The 20,471-nt window shown below is 42.3% G+C and overlaps 1 protein-coding gene across 1 annotated transcript in view; it reads left to right on the forward strand.

Annotated features, from left to right (window-relative positions):
* COLEC12 (collectin subfamily member 12) overlaps nt 1–20,471 on the forward strand; it is a 209,090-nt gene that overhangs the window by 18,578 nt on the left and 170,041 nt on the right. The gene's annotated exons all lie outside the window — the stretch shown is intronic.

A 20,471-nucleotide genomic window follows, 5' to 3' on the forward strand; every position in this document is an offset into this window, starting at 1 on the left:
CCAGGAGCCAACTAGACACAAGTGCTCTGCGGTAGCTGAATAACAGCCCCCAGAGATGCCCCATCCCAAGCCTGGAACCTGAATGTTCCCGGTTGTGCACAGTGGCCTGCAGATGTGATTGAACTGAAGAGCTTGAGATGGGGAGATAGCCTGGGTTGTCTCGGGGTCTCTAAATGCAATTGCATGTCCGCACAGGGGAAGGAGAAGGAGACTTGATTAGGAGAGAAGGTGGTGTGATGATGTGGGCAGAGATCGGAGTGATGCACTCTTACGGTGGAGGAAGGGCCCCAGCTGGGGAATGCAGGCAGCCACTGGAAGCTGAAAAAAAACAAGGAAATAGGTTTTCTGTTCACAGCCTCTGGAGGGAGCACAGCCCTGCCAACATCTTGATTTCAGCCAACTGAAGTTCATTTCAGACTTGTGGCCTCCAGAACAATAAGGCAAAAGTGTGTGTAGTTTGAAGCCACCACATTTGTGGTGATCTGTTATAGCAGCCGAAGGGGAAAGCATGCTTCTGCCTCCCAGGCTGCTGCGCACAGGCGTTCTTCTCTCAGAGACCAGGCTTCCCATGCTCTGCAATTTGTCTTTGAACTGCCAGTGAGTGTTGCAGAGTTCTAAAGGCAGTGCAAGGAACTGAGTTTTTTTCCATCCAGCTTGTTTCTGTGCCTTGGCAAGACAGAGAGAGGAAAAAGAGTTAAGTGTGTGTGTGTGTGTGTGTGTGTGTGTGTGTGTGTGTGTGTGTGTGTGTGTGTGGTGAGAGAGAGAGAGGGAGAATATAAAAGAGAATGAATCTACTTCCTGTTGCTTAAAAAAAAAGTTCTGGCTGGACTTTGATTAATGTTACCAACCCCCAGCTGCTCTGGCTCCTTCCTTGCTTCAGCATTTTTCCTTCTGGATACACACTTCTGCATTTCTTTCTGGGGAAAATAAGGGCTTTAAAACAGGAGTGCAGTGGCAGCAGACCCAGAGCTTCTCCAGTCGTGTGCCAGCAGAGTGGCTCATGCCCAGTCCCTTCTCTCCTCCATAGCCCTCATCTTTTATCTACACAACTGCATATTTCTGGATTGGTACCCTGGGTTCTGCTTTCCCGTGGTGGGTTGACTTAAGGTGGTAGTAGGGGTAAAGAGGAAATCGACAATTTTAAAGGAAAACAAAATAAAGCAAAAATTAAAGAGCAGAAATAAAGAGGAAAATCAAACTTGTAAAAATAAAGCAAAACAAATGTTGACATGCCTATATATTTTGGAAATCAGTAGCTTCCAATTTTGTATTTGGAAATCAATAGAAGTAGGAAGACCCAAGTGAAAAGGTTTCTTTAAAAAGCGTGACCTTGAGGGAAAATTTCATAAATTTTATTTAAAATTTCAGTAACTAGCTAGATGAGTGTGTATTCGGTAAAAAACACACAAAAAAATAATCAGTTTGCTGAAAGGATTTAATTTATGGTGGTTAAATTGTGTGGGGAAATCACAAACTGATGACTCAGAGGAGACATGATAACAACTTACAAATATGGGAAAAGCATAAACAGATGTGTGGGGAGAGTGATACCAAGTGGTACAAGTAGAAGACAGAGATGAAATTAAAATGGGAAACCTTGACTAGGCATTTCAGTGTTGAGAATGCCTTGGATTCAGCTTTTAGGCAAAGTGATAGATATGCAATTAGGGGTAGAGTAGACCTTTGGAGCTGGAGAATATTTAAATCAGTTTTTAATCATAGAGAGAAGGAAGGTAAGGCCCAGATAGAATTAAGTCCTTACTCAAGCAGGTTAGCTGGAGCCAGGGCTGGATGCAGGTCTTCCCTTAAGTTAGCGTGATTTTGGGGAGGGGTCCAGACAAGGGGCTGAGGTGACTGCTCAGCTTCTGTCCTAGAAGCGCCCCAGCAGTTCTGGGATGCTGGCTCCACCAGGGAGGCCTCATCGCTTTTGCAGGGCCTAGGACTCTGGACCCGGTTTTATAGAAGGTAAATGGGCTTTCAGTTCCTAAGAATTGGCCAAAGCTGGTCACTGAAAGCAGCAGAGCCCAAGAATCCCATTCCTTCAGGTTAAACTTCAACCACTGAAGGACAACAAAGTGGGTGTGAGGTGGTGGGTGGGAGGCACCCAGAGGCAAGGCAGCCCTGCTGGCTCCTCCTCTTCCTCTGGTGACTTGAAACCAGGCGTGTAAACTCTGTGGGCCTCAGATGCTCAGCTGTCTGGTGAGCAGATAGCTGCCAAGGTAGGTAAGTTCACCTCACAGGCCTTCGGCCTACGAGAGATACCAGATGGACAAGGGCTTTGAAGGTGCACCACTGTAAAAACACTCTCCTGAGATTTACGGCTGTTAACACTCTGTGGACATTTTGGTACCACCACTGTTGAATGTCAAAGAGTGACAGGTCTGAAACCTCACTCCCAAAGAGATGTAAAGGTGTGACTTAACTCAGAACATGCTAATGTTGTTGGCTTTTATTTTTGCAAAAGTAGACTGGACAATATATAGGGTTTAGTTATTATCTAGTTTTAGGTATGTCTTGTTTATGTAAATACAATGATCATGACCTGAATTTGGACTACAGATGAACCAGGAAAAGTTCATTATTCACGTGTGTGTAGCCAGTTGTTATCTGGGGACTTGTTTCCAAAGTTATTCGTATATAGTTATTCAGAAATAACGTGCTATAGAAAGTCAAGGCTGTTCACATAATAATATTGTGCTTTTTCAAATTCAGCACTATGTTACAATACAGAGTAAAATGGGTGATCTCCAGTATCTAGCATGGTTTGGTATTACTTTAGGACAGTCATCTCTTGTTTATTTGGGGATTCATTACTATATTTTGGCCCTAACCAGGCCTTCTATTTTTCTTCAGTCTCTCCATATGTAATGCTTGTTAGCCCTTTTCCCAAAGTTCTGAGCGGGTGTCTGGAGAAAGAGTTAAATCTTACTAGTTTGCCACTTATCTGCTCCTCTGACAAATGCTTTGATAAGGGGAAATGTTGCAAGGTTAATGAAGTGAGCATTTGGAACTTTAATCAGGCTCTGAGGGTTGGCGTTTCTTGGCTTCAGTATGCAGAGCTAATTAATTTGGGGTGTGACCATAGTTACAGTTTGGCAGAGTACATTCCCTGGAACATGAGGTACATATATTAATTTTCATTTTCTAGAGATAGAATATTTTATATTCTATAATGGTATCTTTCTATTTATTTCCCAGTTACTGTTTTCTTAAAAAATATCACACTTGCCTCTAGTATCCTTTATTATTATAGTTAGCTGAAAGGGAAAGATGATCAGTTCATATTCTAAGGGAGAAATATAAATTTATAAATTCTGTGGTTTGTAATAAATTGATCCAGAAATGTATTCTAAAACCTTCTAATTAGTATGATTAACATGAATGCATTGAAGGTTTTTTTTTAATTTAAAATGATACAGAGTAGGAGGAATGAAGAATGTCATTTCAGTTCCAAGGGATTAGTGCATGAAAATCCATAGGAGGAAGGAAGAAGTGTGGGAAGAGGGGTGAGTTCCAGATCCTGCTTTTTATCCCACGTAGAAATGATCATAACAAAGCCAGCTCTCATTTGTGTATCACTTTTGTGTTCTCAAATGACTTACAAAAACGTATCTGTCCACAACCACTCCATGAGGCCAGTAGGTCAGGGGTCATCTTTCTATTTGACGGCTGCTTTCCCTCTTTCCTGGAGACAGTGCAGTGCAGTGGTTAGGTCTAGGGGTGTATGGGTGCTGGAACCAGGTGCAGGGGTTTGGATCAGAGTTCCAGTGCTTACCAACTGTGTGACCCTGGACATACCATTGTCCAAAACTGTAAAGTCTGTTTCCTCACTTGTAAAGTTTGGGGTATAATAGGCCAACTCCATAGGGTTGTTGTGGAATTAAATGTGATGCTATATTAGCACAGTGTCTAGCTCCCTGGCACGCAACCCATATGTGTTGGCCAACATTCTGATACTATGTTCCTTCTTGAACCTTTTGGTCCTTTTCTTGAACATGGTGCCTAGGACCATGTTGGCCCTGGACTCTTCCAACTTCCAGCAGCCTAATGGATTCTTGTTCCATCACACCCCCTGCTTTACTGCTGAAAAGTGGGAGAGGCAAGAAGACCTGGGGACAGTGACTGTCTGCCCCAGCACCCTGGCAAACAGTGTGGGAGGCTCACAGTGAGCACCACACCAGATGGCCCAGCCTCCCTCAAAGCCTGCTTCGCCCCCTTTCTGTGCTGGTTGGTGGGTGGGGGGTGCTAGACTGACCTGGTTTCATTGGTTGCATTGGGTTCTCGGGTGTAATAGTAGGATGTCCAAGGTTGGAATGATGGAGGAGCAAGAGATGCGTGGCTCTACCTGTGGAAATCACGGGTAGGTTTCAGGATTGATACTGAACAACTGGGGTCACCTGGAAACATTTATTGCTCATATTTCACAAAGTTTTGGCAAAATTGCTTCTTTGGATTCAGCGATAGGGAGTATTAATAGCTATGAGAGAAAAAGATATGAAAAATTACAAACTGTGACTCAGTAACAAAAAGTAAAAGGAAGCATTTTCTATGGAGTAGAACTCAAATCCTCTGTTGAAGCGAAGTGGAAAATTTCCAAGAGAACTGCTGAACCATCATGTAGGGGTCATAATCCAAAAGGTGATGTCGGATGCCTTTTCCAAAGTGCTCTCACCGTGGTGTGTCCTTGAATGGTTCTGTTCACCCACAGCTTCATAGGCCTCCCCGTACCTATGGTTTCAGACAAGCTGGGCTTTCTCTTTTCCCTTTCTTCCCTTGAAACATGATTTGAGATTAGCAAGAACATTCTGAACAGTTCGGCCTACACAGTGCTAGGCTTGTGGAAGCAGCGTGAGAAACCTATACTGAATAGAGCCCCACCCTCTCCCTTCCCTCCACTGTCCCCTCCTCACAAACCCGTCCTCCAAAGAGATCAGCATATGAAACTTCAAATCCATGGCTCTAGTTAAGTCATTGAGCTGTTGCTTGCCAAGAGTTTTAGAGGAACTGAATCTAAAACTATAGAGGACCACTTGGGCTTCTGAAAAAATAACAGCATGTATATGCTTAGCCAGGTGGCCAGAAAGGTTCTTTCTGAGACATGATGAGTTTCTGCTTTCAGTGCGGAGAGGTCTGAAAGACTGCCAGGAGGATGCTGAACTGTCTTTGGGAAGCTGCACAAGTTAAACACTTGGATGTCTTGACTTCTGGTTGTTCGGGCTTAGGGACCAGGCTGCCTGTCCCTCATATTCTGCGATTCTTCCCAGAAGCCTGGCTTCATTTTTGGGTTTGGAAAAGGCGCCACTTTGAAGTCATCCACCTCCAACAACAAAGGAGGGCTCCACGCATCCCTCTTCCCACAGGGCGTCAAGACTGACAGCGACAGAGTTCACCCCTTTCCCTGGTAAGAATGCCAGGAATTTCCATCATTTCCTGTGGGGAATGCCTAAATGAGCCCAGCGTGAGCTGACCTTTCGGCAGCCTCTTTCCCAAACATCTCTTAATGGAAAGGGTACCCCATCAGGCAAAGGACAGAGTTAAGGGCAGGAACAAGAGTCTGACTTGGTGGCTCTGTGGAATTTCTTTGAAATGTTCAATCATTTGCATCATTTAGTGGGAGGGTTTTATTTATGTGACTTTGTAAATCCTAATTTGGTGTCATGTGGTGTGCGGAGAAGTAGGTAAAAAACAGCTTTTCAAGCAGAATCATCTCAAAGGGAATTCACAGAGCAGCTCCACTGCCCCTCTGCTCACCGCTTCCAGTTGAGTGGGTGGGGCCCCAGAGACCTGGGAGAGAGAGATTACCCGCTGTCACTTTCTTTTCGGTAGCTGCTGGATATCTCCTAACTTTTATCACAACCTTCCTTGCCACATGTGTCCAAGTTTCACTTCTTTTCCCATCAAGAACTCCCTGGTAAGGCCAGATCCTCATTGCTAGTCTCACTTATCAGTGAAACTTTGTTCCTCACTATATTCCCATGTGATTATGATTTTTTTTAATTTCCATTTTCATGTGAAAGAAACCATTAAGTATCCTTTCTTGAATATGTGCTAGGTAGTTTCCCACTCAATCAGTTAATTCTCCCAGAAATCCTTTGTGGTAGGAATTATCTGCAGTTTGCCAATGAGGAGGCTGAAGCTCAAGATGGCAAGGCCAATGTTTGGGTTCCACTTGACTTCAGTCGCTACTGATCTTTCCACTCACTCTACCCGTGGCTGAGAAGCTCACAGCTATGTCCATTCTCAGAGCATCCCAAGACTCTGATGGCAGAAGAAATGATGGTAGATGTATGTGGATTAAACAGTAGTTGTTTATACATGGTGTTACATTCCATAATTTCTTAATATGTATAAATTCAATACTTGAGCCCTCAATTTTTCAACCTCTTTAAGTATAATTCCTCCCTGCCCTTTCCTGGTTTTCATTCACTTGTGAATCCTGGTGAGAGTATGGGAAGGGAGAAGAGAGGGCATAATTTTATTTTTCCTACAATTGGGTTCCAGCTGAATGTGGTTTGTTTTTATTTTTGGAAAAATTAAAGAAAAAAATCTACTCAGCCATTTTTCTGTTAAGACAGCATGAAGGCATTAGGTTGTTTCCAATGTTTGGTTGTTGTGGGTAGGGTGGGAAAGAGTTCCTCCTTTTGGCAGCAACTCCAAGCAACTTATAATAGATAAACTCCGAAACTTTCCCTGAAAGATTTGAGTTGTTCATTTGGAGGCCTGTGGGAAAGGAAAAACAGCCTAGAGCAGTGGGTTTTGATGGAAAACCATGGTCCTCAGCAAAGCTGTGAGTGGAGCGGCTCCTTTTCTCTCTCACATTCCCTCTTGGTATGCTTGGTGCTCAAGCTGGTGGCTGGTTAGGAAGCAAGGCTCTTCACTCTGACAGTTCTGGCTCACAGGCTGGCTTTGCCCCTTACCGGCCAGTCATCCTATTCCTTTAAACCTTACTTTGCTCATCTGTGAAATGGGAATAGCAAAGATACCAACTTTGCAGCACATACGGATTATAAAACCTATAAATAATATATACGAGGGGCCAGGTAGGTGCATGTAGGGCTGCACTAAACCATGGCTGTCATTAAACTACTAACTACTCCCAACCCCCAGCTCTCTTTTCCTTCCTGCCCCAGGCCCCCACGTTGTGTGTTTTCTGCTGCCTCAGTTGGCCCTTCAGGAGGCCTCATGGTACCTGATCCTTCCCCCTCTATCAAAATCTTACTGCCCTCACTCCTGTATTCTCTGCCCTGCATCAGGGCCATAATTTGTTCAGGGAATATCAAAGGCATCTATTTTATTCGAGGGCATTTTTTTTTTTTTAATTTAAAGGCCTGGTGGCCACCAGCAAAGCATACACTTTAAGTAAGGAAGCAAAAGGCAGGTAAATACATTTAAAGATGGTAGCACATACTGAAGAATAACTTCCATGGATGGATTGGTGGCAAAGCATCCTCATGGCTAAGAAAGTGGACCCTGGAGCCAGAGTGCCTGGCTTCAGTTTCCAGCCTTGCTACTTACTGGCAAGATGGCTTGGACAAATTAACCTCTTAATGTCCTCACCCAATAGGTAGGGATAGAGATAGTATCTACCTGTAGGGATGGGTGAGAACTGAATGAGTTAATACATAGAGCAGTGCTGTGCACATAGAAAGAGCCACAGAAATGTATGCAGTATGAAAAGTGGCATAAATGGTCATGAGGTGGCTGCAGCAGGTCCATGTGGGTAAAAGGTAGTATTTATTTCAGTGTCTTTAGAATTAAAGAACCTGCCCCAGAAGGCCATCAGTAGACTTTCTCACACATGTCACTGACCAGCATTGAGTCAGTACTTTCCAGTATGGACAGAGGGAATGAATGGGCTAATTCTGGTTGGCTTGGGCTAATCATTTAGGGTTGAATGGTGGTGAGAAATTAAGCACTGAGACCACTGTTACAATATATAATGTAATATCCATAATATATAACATTATAAATATATATTATAATATATAATACCATTATATTTGTAATTCAATGTTAAATTAGACAATTATTAGTTGTTTAATGACAATGTAATTTAATTATAATCTGATCCATTATTATTTATCATTGTTCCACTTATAAATTTATAATGTTTTATGTGACACATTGAAAAATTCAATTTATTCACAAAATAAGTACAAGTATACTTTTAAATTATTTATAACTTCATTATAAATGAAGCTTACAAGGTGCTGAACTCCCAAGAACTGAGTTCTTAGTTTTGGACAGTTTATAAAAAGAGAAAACTTCAAAAACAAGAAATCAGTGTGATAGAGAAGGAAATGAGTAAATGAATGAACAAAAGTTATTTTGCTTTCTTGGAATTCTCAGTAGTGTTACACAGATTTTGAAGAAATATTTTATTTCAGAAGAGGAACTTTAAAAAGAAAAATAAAAGGAGAAAGTTCCACATCTTAGTGAAAACAACTCTTGCCACAGGAAATATTGTGAAATTGGTCCCCTGTTCTGAGACACAACTATAAACACTTTCTGCTTCTTCCAACATTTCATTTTTATCCTTTTTATTCATTTTTGAAAACTGACACTTGGCTCTGATTAAACAAGCTTGTCTTTTCATAGACTAGGGTAGTTTGTTTTGATTTGGTTTTGATTGGTATTAATATTCCACATACAGATCAATATCTTTCACACAAGCAGAAGATGAAGGACTCCAGAGGTGTCAGGGAACAGGAGAATGGAACTAGAAGTCTGCAAAAGTTCTGGCAGAAATCCAGACTACATTTTTATATCAAAGGCTAAAGATACCCTCTATTCCCTAATATTTGAAATAACCTTTCTAACACATCTTCTGTGTTGTGTGAAGAAGGGACATTCATAAGTAAAATGATTGTTGACATTTTAGATTTTGAATCTTCAATCCAGGCTTAAGCATTCAAAGCAGTATAAGTGAGAAATAACCAAATACTTCCCTTTGAGTTTTATTTGGTACTTATAAAAGGAAGTCCTCATATTTAATACTTTCTGGCCATCTGACAATGAATATCAAGAGGTAGTAATTGCTCTACCTCACATTCCCCATAGAAGTCTTACTGCTCAATTTCTTTTGGAAATAATGGAGGGACATAGGAATCCTTATCATTCTGATGAGCATTCACTGATTGCCCTCCATGTGCTGTAACTAGGATTCATAGATGAATAACACAGGGTTCCGGCTCTTGACTATTTTATTCATTATCATCAACATTTATAATTCTTTTTTTTTCAATTTATTGGAAGACAAAAAAGGTATAAAAATCCTATGAAAACAGAAATTTTCCCCTAAGAATGCCCATACTGGTAATAGCCCAGTCAATAAGCCTCCAGGCTTCCTCAAGAGAGTCATTAAGTATATGGAGAATAGAGGACTGCCATTCTGTGATGGAAGTGTTATGAAATAGGGTACCAGAGAGTCCCATGTAATTCTGCAGGTGGGAGTAAAAAAAAGAGTAAAAGAGATGGCCCAGAGAAAAGGTAAGTGAAGCATTAGTGGGAATTTGGGGAAGAGATTCAGGCAAGGAAAATTGGCCTTTAACAGTGCCCTTTCTTGGGAAATGTATGCACTTTGTGAGTTTTGCTGAGAAACTGAAGCAAGCAAGACTCATGGGAAAATGTCATTCTCATTCAAAGCAATAAGAAAACGATGTGACGTTTATTAACCAACCATAACGTGTTGGACATCAGACACAGTAAAGAAAGGAGACAACATTTGCCTTTGGGAATTTCAAATCTAATGAAAGGCAGAGTATTCCAACAGTGGTGTATTTGCATAAAAGAAAAGTATCAGCCAACCCTACAAACTGCTTCCCCTCCTACCCGCAGAATTTCAGAAGGCACAACAGAGGGCACCACATGCCCCATGGAATGTCAGCCGCCTCTTTCTGTCTCCAGTGTTGTCAAGTTCAGTATTGGCAAAACTTCAATGGTTTCCAGATCACATTTGAACCCTCCTTTGCAGCCACCTCTCTCCAGCTGTGCAAGTGCAGAGGGCATATATGGAGTCCCTTTCCTTTGCCTCACAGAGCAGGTTCAGGAGGAGGTGTGAGAATCTGTCTGATATAAACCCGTGAAAGAAGGTTGGAAGGTAATTTCCATCTCCATATGGTATACATACCATCTACCGCAGCTGTTACTAAACTGCTACCATGTGAAGCCACTCTACTTATTAACAGCAGCTACATTCATTTAAAATACAATTCAGAAAGTGTGTAATCAAACATTTGGTTCAGAAGCCTTCACCATTTGTTCCACTAAAAGTGTACCACCTATGAAGAGTGAAGCCTGTAAATAAAGGATCTCAGAGGGGCTGAGTGACCTTAAAAATGTAAATTTACACCATAAGCCTTTATTTGTTTGTTATGGAAAGAGCAATAACAAGACTGCTATGTTTCAGGGGCACTCTGAGGATTAATTAATATAAGTGAAGTGCTTAGCACAATGCCTGGCACTTAGAAAGGTATTCTACAAATGCTCATTACTAACCAAGGGAGAAAGACAAAGATAACTGGATTTTTTAAAAAACTGAGTTCAGTACTTCATTTGCATGCTCTCTCTCTTCCTATCTTTCTGTCTATACACACACACACACACATACCTACTTGGGTGTATATACTATGTATGAGTGTGTACATGCATGGCCATCACGGCTTATTCAAAGAGGTTTTAATTGGAAGCATAGAGAACAGAACTATAGTCTTCCTTTTGCTACATATTAACTACCTAGTTTTTGCAAAATTACATAAACTCTTTGGGTCTCAAATAAGCTCTTCTGCAAAATAAGGGGGTTGAAGTAGAGGATTCTGAAGACTTCTTTAGGCCATACAGTGCCATGGGTTTGCATCTGTAATGTTAATGTTTGACCCAAGGCTCTATTCTGCCACTGTACTCAATTAAAAGAAAAAATATATATATACATTATCTATATTATGCTTTACTCTTACTTACTCTAATGATTCAGAATAAATATTTTGGCACCCTCATTTCAGATATATTTTCCCAGGTAATTGATACAAAATTAAGTTGGCAAAAATTAGCAGATGGAAAACTCTCTTCTCATTAGTTTTTTCAAAATGTTAGTGATCTCATGATTATTTTCCATTTGGTTATATGTTCCTTTCAGGTAATTTTAGAAGTTTTGAAGCGTTTTCTAAGCTAAAGTGTTTTGGATTCACTTTATTCTAGATGTCCATACTCAAACAGGGAAGGTTCTTTTCCCTCCAAGCTTCATATATTCAAATCCACAGATCTGCAGATTTAAGTGAGAGTATGATACATCCATTAATAACCCCCAGAAAATTCAGCAGTTTCTCTCAGTTCAGTGACCTGTTTATATTTATCATTTTATGAATTTTTATTTGTGCTTCTCATGTTAATGAAAGAAATATTGAATGAAAACATAAATACACTAGTTGTCACCAAAGGAAAAATTCACTTTAGTCATGCCCTTTATTGAGAAGGTGGTCCACTGGGAGCTGTGACTTTCCTATCTGATGGATTAGTGAGCAGGTATTAGAGTCTATCTCACACACACACACAAAGTACCAGGTAGTCTTCTGTGTTTACGGGCTTTTGTCTTCCTCCAAAACTGTGGTGACGTTAAGTGGAAACACTTAGATTTAGAAAGCTTGTGAACTTGTTCTTTTCCCAGCTGGGAAATTATTGGTCAGTTCCTTCTCTCTCTGCCTTTTTGTAAATAGTTAACCTCACTTTGAAAATTGTGAATGAGTCAGCTCTGGAACAAAGGGAAGAATAAAGGAGGGAAAGAAAAAAGGAAGACTATTGAAATTTTTTACCCATTTCTAATTGTGGATACCTAGAAAAGGTGGATTCTAATAAATTGAAAGTCTTTTATTTATTTCCTTGTTGGGTGGATTTGGGTGCACACACAGTTGCAGGCAGCTGAAGAGTTTGGAGTTTCCAGGGTGCTAAAGGCAGGAAGAGGAAGGAAAATAAATAGGGGGCAAGAGAGAAAAGAAGACTGAAGGTAGCACAAAACTCTGCAGGCTTGGGACTGGGGATGTAAGGCGTTCTTACTTAGTTCTCAAGGGCCAGGGATTACAGGAAGAAGGGAATGAGCAAACCCTTGCATCCTTATAATTACTTACTTTTAAAAAATTTCATTCAATATGTCTTTGATTAACATGAGAAGCACAAAGAAAAAATTCATAACATGGTGAACAGGTAATTGAATTGAAAGAAACTGCCAAATTTTCTTGGGGTTATTAATGGATGCATCATGCTTTTAATTAAATGTTTCCCTGCCATGGTGTAAATTCAATTAAGAGAGAAATAGTGTCTGTTTTATTCGCCATTGTACTTAGGACAGTTCCTCAGCTCTACAAACATCAGAGAAAGGAAGAGCAGTATGTTTTGCATGCTTGTGATGTGTGTTGTACTCAGGGCATTTTCTTAAGTCTTACCGAAGCTCTCCCCAAAGGCTTCTGTGTGGAGATGATCATTTTCTGAAGGTGAATTCTGGGGAGGCCAAGGCCCAGACCCCAACCCATGCATTTAGCCACAGCAGACTCACGTGCAGCAAAAGCAAGGTGCAGCAGGGGCTGGGTCTGAGAAGGAAGCAGGCAAACTAGAGCTCACATTGGGGAAGGGGGATCAGAGAATTTCTAGTGTCAGAGACTGAGGGAAGCAAGGAGCTGCTCTGAAACTCCTGAAAATCTCTGAGGTAGGTCCAGGAATCTGCATCCTTCTTCAGAAAGACACATGGAAGGTCCTTTTGCTTCATCTGAATTTATTTTGTGCTTAAACTTAATTAAGATTATAGGCCTCTTGTGAAGTGCACATACACCAGGCAGTTTTAGGAAGGATGGTAGTTACTAGTAGTCATCTGCACTTCAGGCAGGAACTTCTGTATTTAATGAGATTCCTTTCTCCCTAAAACCTAACAGAAATCAGGGAAGTCATTGTTTTTAAGAGATTTGTCCTTCAGAGGTATGAAATGCTCAAGGAGTGTTGGATCTAATGTGCCTGGGATTGGGGAAGAAAAATGTCAGGTTGTAGGCCAGAAACTCAGGAGAGTGTAAAATACAAACTTTCCAGAGATAACAATTTTGTTTAGGTCTATTTCTGCATCCACTTCATCCCAGAAAGCAAGGATGGGCTGTCTTTAAAGGGGTTTGGGGAGAATGCAATTCCAGGAGAAACTGTCTTTAATGTAGGTCCTATAACTCCAGGAGGAAAATGTGTTCCCAGCCTGGGACAAATAAACCTTTGAAGCTGAAATCAGTCAAAGGGAAAAATAAAGTGGGAGAAACCCGTTTATTGCTTACAAGACATCATCTACTCACCCATGTCTCTTCCTGTCCTGGCTGGGAAAAGCTCCCCCAAAAAACCTCTCTGGTCCCTGGTTGTCTTCGCCTCTCCACCCCCCTTGTAATCACCTATTGATATGGAGATGGTACTTCTCTCCACTCCTTGGAAACACCTATTGATACAGAGAAGCACTAAGGCCAGGGGAGAGATTCTGGAAATACTGCAATTTTACCCACAGTCCCCAGAGAGACAGCTGTCTCCAGGGCCCAGCTTTGCAGAGCCTGAGGGGGTCAGCTTCCCTGGGTCATGGGAGGAAGAAGGACTCCTCAACCAAGTTCTATGAAAACGGTTAACTTTAGGAATAGCGGCGAGTCTTGGGCCTTCAGATGAGAGCACTTCACATAAAACTCAACACCTGTTATGTGCCTATTATATTCTACACATGTGCCGGTCCCTGGGATTGGGTTGCTAAGGCATGGCATCTGTATGGTCTCATGGTCTAACAGAAGTAAAAAAACAAAACAAAACAAAACATAATCATACTGTAGTTTGAAAGATACTTGAAAAGACATAGAGGATAAATAATGGACCCAGATTCTAAAGTTATTATTTCTGCCAGAGGGGAGGAACCCCTGAACAGAGAAAGCAATAGAAAAGGATGATTAAGGGACAGGCATTAAAATGAGAAAGCCCCCAGGCAATCAATGGGAGAGGCAGAAGAAAGAATGGAGACAGAGCAGTAGCGACAAGGAGCATTAGGTACCTGTCTTCACAGGTTCCTGTCCCAGGAGGGAAACAGAATCCCTGCCTCTGGGATCCAAGACCCAGTGACAGTCATTAATTGCTGGGTCTGTTGGGCACCTGGTTGGGGGCTTGGTGCTGTGGAGAATTCACATTAGCAAGCCTTGGTCCCTCCTGTCAGGATGTTGTAACCAGGCTAAGAGGATGAAAGTTATTCACATGAAACATTAGCAAACAGTCCAAGTCAGTTTATCGGTAGAGATCTGTGGTGAAAATGAGTCTAGATGAGGAATTTAGCACAGGAAAGAGGAAAACAACAAAAGGAAAAGGCAGAGAGGCAGGAATGAGCACAGGGTGTGTGTGGGATGGGGAGGAAGGCCACCAGAGAGGGCAGCAGTCAGAGAACCTGCCTGCCTGGAGCTGGGTCTGTACATTGTGGGGCGACGGGGCCAGGCTAGGGAGCTGAAAATGAGGCAGAAGAATTCAGACTTGATTTGATTGAAATAACTAGTTTCTGTAAATGTTTCAGCAGAGCAGACTGTGCAGCCAAAGGTACTGAGAGTGACCGGCGTGATGTCCCGAGGTAGTATTAGACAGAAGGAAGGGAAGGCAGAAGCTGGGGTGGCGGGAGCCGGGGCTGGCACGGAGAGTAAGCTGATAATGTCCTGTGACAGCGGGAGTGAAGTGACAGAGACCCTGTCACCTGTGCCTCCAGGACGTCGCTGACTTACCTGGGACGCAGATAGCATCTGCCCCCAGATTCAAAGGCCAGGGAGGGAGGTAGCCGCCCAGAGGAGCCCTGCGGCGCTCTCAGCCCCCAGAGGAATCCAGGCATGTGCGATGTTTGATGTTCATGACACATGCCGCCGATGTAATTGCATTGAGACAGTGAGGCGACCAATTATTTTTCTTTGTGTGTATGGTTTGTTATTGTTTTTTATTTTAATAGGTCTTTTGGTTGGTTTGGTTGGTCATTGCCAAAGCTCTTAAGTGCAGCCATGTATAGTCAAGTACCAAGAAAAAGCACTTTTTACCAAGCAGCTGTGGCTTCACAGTGCACCACTATGGTCTTGGAAACATTTTTGATTTGGGGGAAAACAACAAACAAACCAAACCGAAAACACAGCACTGTAAAGAATAGTACAAACCTCAGGGAGGGCGATTCTGCCCCGAAGGGCGAGTGGACCGCCTTCTGGAAGGGCAGGTGCTGATGGCTGGCTCCAAGGTCAGAAGGTCTTTTTGGGAACCACGCCCAAGCAGGAGGAAGTGGTAAGACACAGCTGACCTGCACGAGGAAGGCAGTGGGATTGCAGGAGTGAGGGGGCCTCTCAGTTTGAGCCTGGCTTCTGCAGAACCTGCCACTGTGTCCCCAAGCTCCCCATCACTCCTGCAGCCTCCCGAAAGCACAGCCGCGGAAAGAGGTGGATCTCCTGTTGGTGCTGGAGAGCTCTTCAGTCTAAGAGTGCACTTTCTCTTAATATACTCTGACCAGGGAGAAATTGACATGGGCCTGTGTTACTTTGCCTTTTTTCCAAATAAAAGAAATATTCAGGCTTCAACATTTTAACCATGGTTTGTGTGTGTTGGTAGAATGCTTACATGTCCATATGCATGTGGTCACATGCTCAGTCTCACATGAGCACTTGATAAGATGCATGTAGTGCACAGGGGCCTCATGTGGCAGCCCTCCTCCATTATTTTTTTATAGAAGCTTCATTGAGATATAATTCCCATATCATACAATTCACCAATTTAAAGTGGACAGTTTGATAATTTGTGGTGTCTTCAGATTTGTGGCAATGATTACCACAATCAATTTTAGAACATTTTCTTCACACCAGACCAAAACCTTGTACCTGTCAGCAGTCACTCCCCATTTCCCTCCAATTCCCCATACCCCTATCCTTTGGCAACACTAAGTTACTTTCTGCATCTATGGATTGTCCTGTCCTGGACAGCTCATATAAGTGAAATCAAACAATATGTGGTCCTTTGTATCTGGCTTATTTCACTTAGCATAATGTCTCAGGGTTCATCTGTTTTGTAGCATATGTCAGTACTTCATTCCTTTTTATTGCTGAGTAATATTCCATTGTGTGAATATACCATATTTTATTTATTCATTTACCAATTGATAGGGATTTGGTTGGTTTCTACTTTGGGGCCAATTAAGTTGAATAATGCTGCTGTGAACAATTCTGTACAAGTTTTTATGTGGATGTGTATTTTCACTGCTCTTTTGTTTATACCTATGAGTGGAATTGCTAAGTTATGTGGCAACTCTATGAATCAGTCTTTGGAGAAACTGCCAGACTATATTCCAAAGTGGCTGTACTCCCCTTCATTATTGAGTATCCCCATTTCCTTTATCCCAAAAGAGATATAAGCCATCTCAAATTATTTTTCTATCATACAAGGTGCTGTGTATTCACTAAAAAGGAGTAAAATTGAAATGATCTGAGAGTGGTTTTAGATATGATTTTAGTACATTTATTTGCATCTCAATGTCTATACATTTCAGTATACTTCAGTTTGCTATTATGTGGAAAAGAAGGCCTTGTTGACATTCCTGTTTCTCCCTCTTTTCCGAAGTTCCAGTTTAGGTCAGTGAGGTGCAAGGCAGTGTCACACCTCAGCTTGCCAGTGTTATAGGCAGGCTTAACGGATCTGTAGGTGGCCCTGGAGCCCTCAAAAATGCAGCTAGTCCAAATTGATGTGTGCTGTGAGTCTAAACACTGGATTTGAAAGACTTACTATGAAAGAAAGAATATAAAATTTTTCATAATAATTTTTATACTGATTACACATTGAGGTGATGGTACTTGGGGTCTAATGAGTTAAATACAATTACTGTTAAATTAATTTCAACTACTGCTTTTTCTTTTTCTAATGTGGCTACTAGAAAATTTTTAATTACTTGTGTGGTTTGTGTTTCTATTGGGAAGTACTGGTAATACACATTTGCAAGGCTAGTTTTTTGAACTACTGGGAAATAAACGTTTAAATATGCATTGTGTAAACTGAGATGATTGTTAGCACATCTTTTTATCAATGAAGAAAGACCAGGAATCCACATGCTCCTTGAGTGAGGACCGCAAGGTAGATGAATGCCAGTCAGCTTTCTGCAGTAGGGCCTTGACAGTCCACCCAGCCAGCCTTCCTTCAAAGTTAATTCATCACCTAACTTAATAAAATAAGGCAAAGCCTTTGTGAATAGAAACATAACCATACAAGCCACGAAAGCCGAGTCCTGCAGTAACTGGATACGGCTCCTTCACTGACCCTCCCAGGAACAGGCTGGCCTAAGACAGCACCCCCACTTGGCTGTGTAACCCGTGACAGTGATGGGTGGACATTACAGAGCAAAGAAGGAGAAAAGATAGGACATAGGTGCCAAACTATCGGGGATGTTGGGGGAGGTTGTCCTTCAGCTAATGTGTGAATACCACTTAATCATAAATAGAGCTGGCCCTGGGCTTCTTACCTGCCTCTTTTGTTGGAGGTCAATTTTCAGATTACCAGGGACACTATCTTCAAGGCATACCTGGCAACCCTCTTTTGTAAAACACATTATGTACTGGTGTTTTTAATCTGAAATATCTGGACATAAGATTACTGCTAGAGGTTTCATGATTCAAAACAGAGAACAGACCTGTGTTTTGGCAACATCCCCAGGTAACATAATTTAGCTTGACTCCAGACCTTAAGACAGATAAATTCCTGAATTCCACTCCAATGGCAAGAAAACTTCTTCCCCTTTGGCTGAGGCTTTCACTGATGCATGAAATGAAACTTGGGGTGGCGTTTCAGGGAATGGCTTTAAAAGGTGAGGCAAAGTCCATAAAAACCATAGGGCATATAGTAAACGAAGAATCCTGATCTCTCTTATGGCCCATCCCAAGTGACCAGAAAGAAGAAGAAAAACGGTTAGGAGCCAGTCAGTATTTTATCCTTGGATGATAGCAGAGGGATGCCACGTGTGCTTAAATGATGGGTGCTGTCAAAAACATTCTTACTGTTTCAATGACATTGCTTACTTGAGCTCACTGCCGAATCAAAATATAGCTGAGTCTGTTTTCTTCTTTCTCTTGACAAGTTCTTAAGTGAAGGATTCGGCAGGCTTATCCCTCATCACTCATCACTTGTCCGTTTTAAAGGAAGAACTCCAGGGCATTGCCCCTGGGAAGTACTGAGAGGTCAGTGTGGTTTACTGAGCAGCAGGATAACTAAGAGAGAGACAACAGTCCAGTAAACTAATTCAAGTGTTGAACATACGTGTTCTGTTGAATTTGTAGGTTGATTTCAGGGCCAACCATATGAGCAACGACCCTCCTTTGAGAAGGTCCTCAGCAACCTTTTCCCTCCTCCCCCCCTCATACCTCATAGCTGAGAGGTAGAAGACAGTCAGGAAATCATATCCTAGCCCTAGCTCCACTTCCACCAGGAAGCTTCCAGAAGGTGGAGAAATGAGTACACAGAAGCATCCAGCATATAGATAATACTCACTGCATGAGGTGCGGGGACGAAGCTGGTCTAAGGTCTCCTTCCATGGACCTAGCCTTAGCAGAGTTTTAAGGTAGATAGAATTATCTTAAATGCCCCTCTTATCAGGTTTATGTACCGCACCCCTGTCAGTCTCTTCCAGGCATTCAGCCCCTTTTCCCCTTTCAGCTCTCCCAGTGAGAAAAGCTGTCTGATCATGATGTCACATATACCTTCATCCCGCCCACATGTACCAGGTGCTGTGCACACACATCCTTCCCTTGTGATAGGGCACTGCTTACCTTCAAAGATGAGCACACAGCAAATGGCTTTCCAGATTGACAGGATAGAGTCAGTTTTGATGGCACCCTTCAAATCTTGAATAAGAAGGGTTTCTCTGCCCTTACCTACATCCCTAATCTGTACAAGCTCCTCATTAGAGTCCGGGTGATCTAACTGTATCCACCAATTATTTAGATATCAGGTGGGAACTCTCCAAGTACCCTCTGTGCCAAGTGAGAACTTCTTTATATGTGATGGTGCAGCAGAGAGGAAATTGGGAGAGAGGGCTTCATCCAGGCAGAGAAGTCTGGGGAGTGATGATGTGGGGAGAGAAACCATGATCGTGAATTTTTCTAGATGGGAATGAGAACAGAAGTGACCCAAGATAAGGAGGGGGTGGGTTTTTTAATAGGTCACCCCAACACCGGTCGCCCCATGAGTCCTCAGCAGACCTACGTCCTGAACTGCCTGCTCTCTCACCGAAGGGAAGTTGTGCCTCGGAAAGTCGATCTGCCCAGTCAGAACATCCATGCACTGATGCGTGTGGCCAGGGTAGAGAGAGGGCCACCTGGACACTGCAGGCAGCCTCTCCTCCTCTCCCTGGCGCCCCCTCGGGTTTTCTCAGTTGTTTGGAGAAGCCTGAAGGTCAGGTGAGGGAGAATTGCTGTAAGTCACCAGAAACTTGTGTCTGCTCAAACGTGAGACTTAATGCAGCAGTTAAAATGATCATTGCTTTTCTCAGTCTGGAAGAAAAATATAATACTGAGCGGGATGTTTCAAGGGTATGTTAGGAACTTAGCAGTAGAGTTCTTGATTCTGAGAGGGTCCTTTAAGAGCCTTCTTAGAAAAGACTCATTTTATAGATAAGGAAACCTAGAACAGTAATATAACTGCAAATGGAACCCAAAAAATGATCTCAAGCAAGCTGAATATTTTTCTCCTTCTCCAACTCTTGGGCTTGAGGTTTATTTCACATACATAGTCTTCCTCCTGTCCAAACTCTTTTCTGGCGAGGTCCAGCTAGTCCCTTTGCCACAAAGAAAATGCAGTGCCTCTCGCAGACCATGTCTTTATGCAGCCTTTGACATGTTTGTGTAACTCAGAAGAATTTAAAAAGATAAATTTTCAAGTTCTGCAAACTTAGTGTAACTTTTGAAAAACAACCTATATGCTGCCAGTCAGATATGCCATCTCCTTAATCAAAAGCTCCAAACAGTCCAGGATCCCGTTTTTGTTGGCAGTGATGTTCAAGAATGCTGACTGAAGAAGACTTGTTTTCATTCTGCCTGACTTGGTATGGAGTGCTGAGGACAGCCAAAAGGAAGAAACAGCTGAGAAGCCCCACAGCTGCAGGGAGCAGCAAATCTTCCTGGAAGAGTCTAGTTAGCTTCATATACACCTTATTGTAGATAAACAAACAGTGGGCTTGTGGGCATGCATTTCCTGACAGTTTAGCAACTGCACCAAAGGATTTTGCAGATTTTTTATGGTTGCCCCACCTTTATTTCAGAGATGAGAAACTCATCTACATATTTTTAGTCCACTTTCTGAATATGTATGCCTTGCTTAAATACCATACTCGATTCCATTAGCTTGAGCATGTGACCTGGACATTCTTCAAGGCAGGGTTAAAAACATCTGCAGCCTAGAAATCAGCAGAGTTCCCCAGGGAGGGTGTTAAATCC

This window comes from Manis pentadactyla, chromosome 6, assembly GCF_030020395.1.
Source record: "Manis pentadactyla isolate mManPen7 chromosome 6, mManPen7.hap1, whole genome shotgun sequence".
NCBI lineage: Eukaryota > Metazoa > Chordata > Mammalia > Pholidota > Manidae > Manis > Manis pentadactyla.